The sequence below is a fragment of the Lynx rufus genome, unplaced genomic scaffold (genome assembly GCF_022079265.1).
Source record: "Lynx rufus isolate CCGP_SWC_20201006 ecotype Redwood Valley unplaced genomic scaffold, mLynRuf1.p SCAF_3, whole genome shotgun sequence".
Classification (NCBI taxonomy): domain Eukaryota; kingdom Metazoa; phylum Chordata; class Mammalia; order Carnivora; family Felidae; genus Lynx; species Lynx rufus.
The window spans coordinates 22,523,045-22,527,764 of NW_025814845.1; the positions used below are offsets into that span (position 1 = coordinate 22,523,045).

At 36.7% G+C, this 4,720-nt stretch overlaps 1 pseudogene; it reads right to left on the bottom strand.

The window, feature by feature from the left end:
• Nucleotides 1-3,956: 3,956 nt before the first annotated feature.
• LOC124521423 (uncharacterized) lies at nt 3,957-4,052 on the bottom strand (annotated as a pseudogene).
• Between the last annotated feature and the right edge of the window lie 668 nt (nt 4,053-4,720).

Genomic DNA, 4,720 nt, shown 5'->3' on the forward strand with positions numbered 1-4,720 from the left:
ACAAAGGAGGATTTGTTCCAAGGTCCAAGGGAAGGCAGGGTAGGTACTGCAAAAGAAAATTGGAGCCTTCTGAAATTGGGAAATTCCCTCTGTCCCTCCCTGTCTCTCCCCCATAACCCCTCTTTCTTTCTCTCCTTCCTAGACACGTTTCCTTCTTTCCTTGCAGTCAAGGTACATTAGCTTTTCTGCTGCTTAGTCTGTAGGGAGTCATGTGGCTCATAGTGTTTCTTAACATGTCTTCTGTTTAAGAGACTAACTCCCGCTGAGACTGGGGTCTCTTATTCTCAATTCTAAATCCCAGAGAAAGGGCTTCTGATGGGCTCCACTTGCGTCATGTGCCTGCTGCCCCAGAGGTCAAGTCCTCAAGTACAGACTTGACTTCTAGGGACCAATCTGGTGAGTCAGAATTTCACCAGATCATAGAAACAATTCTAGGTATTTGGAGTGGGAATTAAAGGCATTTACAGGTATTAAATGTGGGAAAACTGTAGGTCAGAAAGGACCCTTTTACACAAGAAATATGAAAAGCACCTGAAAATAGAGACTGTCATCAACAGAGACTTTATCTTTCCTCACGGCGTCCACGTGAGTGTGTGCTGAGTACGGAACTTACTAGTGCTTAATTGACTGATAAGCTGGCAGAGCCCTTGAACGTTGAATAATTGTATTATATCCTTTACTTGTAAATACAACTGGTAAACAATGCCCAGATTGCCAAAGTGAGTAGTCAGAACCGGAGCTTGGGGCAGACGTAGGCCTTTGGCTACCATTAAAGCAATCAATAATTACTAATAAATTGTAGCTCTTCAGTTCTGGATTCAGCTCCATAAAATATTGCACAGGACAAAATATATGTGGAAAGGAAGAGAGGAAGAAAAATAAAAATAAAAATATCAGGGAGAAAGTAATTTGTAAGGCGAAAGACATGCTAGATTTCCTGACTTCATTTTTGTGTGTTGGTGTTCGTGTACCTCGGATTATATGCGACCTACAATGCAGATACATTCCACGTATCCAATGAAATTTTTGCAGGAGGAAAAATTACACATATGAGGGACACCTGGGCAGTTTAGCCAATTAAGTGTCTGAGATTTTAGCTCAGGTCATGATCTCATGGTTTGTGGGATTGAGCCTGCATGGGGCTCCGTGCTGTCATTGCAGAGCCTGCTTGGGATTCTCTCTGTCCCTCTCTCTGTCCCTTTTCCACACGTGCACACTCTGACACACACGGTCTCTCTAAATAAATAAATAAATAAATAAACTTAAAAAAAAAACTTTAAACTTTTTTTTAACGTTCATTTATTTTCTTGAGATAGAGACACAGAGCGGGAGCAGGGGAGAGACAGAGAGAGAGAGGGAGACATGGAATCTGAAGCAGGCTCCAGGCTCCGAGCTGTCAGCATAGAGCGCGACGCAGGGCTCAAACTCACAAACCGTGAGATCATGACCCGAGGTGATGTCAGACGCTTAACTGACTGAGGCACCCAGGCGCCCAAACTTAAAAATAAACTTTAAAAATTACACATATATGTGTTTTTCTTATATTACAACAAATTATTTACAAAGAACGTTTAAAGACTTTTTAAATATATATATATATATATATATATACATATATATACACAACATATTGTATGTATATTGATTTTAAATGAAAATAGTGATTTTAATGCTTCAAAAATGCACTCTAACAAATACATACTAATTTCATTTTAATTGTACACTGTTTTATTTACCAGATGAGTACGCAAAAATTTAGAATGTTATCTAATTACTGAGTGTCTCAACTAAAAAGTGGTAGAACAAGGGTTTCTTTTCTTCTTTTATTTATTGTGTATTCATGTTTTTTTTTCATTTTTTATTAAGAATTTTTATTCTGCTTCCTGAGCATTTGATTAAAAAAAAATAGAGCAGTTTTAGGTTCACAGCCCTCTTGACTTTGTCTTTCTCAGAACTGCTTTTAATTTTAATGATGTTCAGCTTACCCATTATTTCTTTCATGGTTTGTATCTTCAGTGCTGTATCTAAAAAGTCATTGCATTACTCAAGGTCATCTAGGTTTACTCCTATGTTATTTTCTAGAAGTTTCATAGTTTTGTGTTTTACATTTAGGTCTGTGATCCACTTTGAGTTACCTTTTGTGAAAGGTGTAAGGTCCGTGTGTAGATTAATTTTTGTGTACAGATGTCCATTTGTTCCAGTGTTTGTTCAATGTCATTGCCCTTTCTCCTTTGTCAGTGATTATTTGACTATATTAACGATGGTCTATTTCTGAGCTGCTATTCTTTTGCATTGAATCATTTGCCTAATCTTTCACCAGTACCTCACTGTTTTGATTTCTGTAGCTTTTACAAGCCTCACAGGTGGGTAATGTCAATCTTCCGATTTCGGTCTTCTCCTTCAGTATTGTGTTGTCTAATTTGGGGCTTTAGCCTCTCCATATAAACTTTAGAATCAGTTTGTCAATATCCACAAAATAACCTTCCAGGATTTGATTGGGATTGCATTGAATGCATAGACCAATTGGGGAGGAAGTGACATCTTGAAACTATTGAGTTTTCCCATCTATAAACATGGAATATCTCTCCATTTAGTTAGGTTTTCTTTGGCTTCATTTATCATTGGTTTTTGTACTTTTCTTCATAAAGGTCTTGTACCCGTTTTGTTAGATTTACACCTCAGTATTTCATATTTTCAAATCTAATTTAAATGCTATTATGCTTTTATTTTAAATTCTACTCATTTCTTGTTGGTATCTAGAAATGTGATTGGCTTTAGTATATCAATTTTTCTTCTGTAAACTTGCTAATAATTGCTTACTAGTTTCAGAAGTTTTGTGTGTTTTTCAGATTTTCTACATAGATGATCACATATCGTCTTCACACTAAGACAGTTTATTTTTTTCCTTCCTATTCAAGGCACCTTTTATTTCTTTTTCTTGTTTTATTGCATTGACTAGAATATCTAGTATGGTATTTACAAGGAGTGATGAGAGGGCACATCTTTGTCTTCTACCTCATCTTGTGGGAAAACTTCAAGTTTTTCATCATTAAGTATGATGGTAGTTATAAGTATCTTTAGATATTCTTTGTTTTTGGGGTTCCCCCCCACAATATTTTACTTAGAGTGTAGTACTGGTTTCAGGAGTAGAATTTAGTGCTTTATCACTTACCTATAACACCCAGTGCTCATCACAACAAATGCCCTCCTTAATGCCCATCCCCTATGTAGCCCATCCCCCCACCTACCTCCAGTAGCCCTCAGTTTGTTCTCTATAGTTAAGAGTCTCTTATGGTGTGTCCCCCTCTGTTTTTATCTTGTTTTAGTTTTCCTTCCCTTCCCCTATGTTCATCTATTTGGTTTCTTAAACTCTGTATATGAGAGAAATCACATGGCATATGTCTTTCTCTGACTGACTTATTTCACTTAGCATAATATACTCTAGTTCCATCCACATTATTGCAAATGGCAAAATTTCATTTTTATTGATGGCTGATATATATATATATATATATATATATATATATATATATACACACATACCACTTCTTTATACATTCATCAGTCTATGGGCATGTGGGCTCTTTCCATAATTTGGCTGTTATTGATAGCACTGCTATAAACATTGAGGTGCATGTACCCTTTTGAATCAGCATTTTTACATCCTTTGGATAAATATCTAGTAGTTGCAAGTGCTGGGTCATAGGGTAGCTCTCTTTTGGATGTTTTGAAGAACCTCCATACTGTTTTCCAGAGTGACTGCATCAATTTGCATTCCCACCAGCAGTGCAAAAGTGTTCCCCTTTCTCTGCATTGTCACTGACATCTATTGTTTCCTGAGTTGTTCCTTTTAGACATTCTGACAGGTGTGAGATGGTATCTCACTGGGGTTTTGAGTTGTATTTCCCTGATGATGAGTGATGCTGAGCATTTTTTCATGGGTCTGTTAGCCAAAAAAAAATATGAAACTCTTCACAAATTTGCGTATCACCTTTGTGCAGGGGCCATGAGAATCATTCCAATTTTAGTATATGTGCTGCAGAAGCGAGCACTAGATATTCTTTACCAAGTTCAGGGAAATCCCCCCTTTTTCTAGCTTACTGAGAATATCATGAATGGTTACTAGATTTCACCAAATCCTTTTTTTTTTTTTTTTGCGTCTAGTGCTTTGATCATGCAATTTTTCTCTTTTAGCTGTTGATGTGACAAATAACATTAACTGATTTTGAATGCTGAACAAGCTTTGTGTGCCTGGCGGACATTGCACTTGGTCTTAGTACGTAATTATTTTTATACATGGTGGGTTTCAATTGTTTAATATTTCACTAAAGATTCTGCATCTATGTTCATGAGAGATCTGTAGTTTTTTCTTATTGCACGGTTTTTGCAGCAGGGTAATGTTGGCCTCAGAAGGAGTTTGGAGGCATGTCTTCTGCTTTTATCCTCCGAAAGAAATTGTGGAGAATTGGCAAAATTTCATCCTTTAATGCTTGGTAGTATTCACCAGTGAACCCACCTGGCCTTGTTCTTTCTATTTTGATAAAGTTATTAATTGTTGATTCAGTTTCTCTAATAGGTATATGCCTGTTTCAATTATCTGTATCTTCTTTGGCAAATTATGTTTTTTAAGGGATTGGCCCATTTCACCTAGGTCTTCAAACTTGTGGGTAGACCAACTGTCTTAAACCAGGTTTTCTAACATACAAATATGTAACTAATC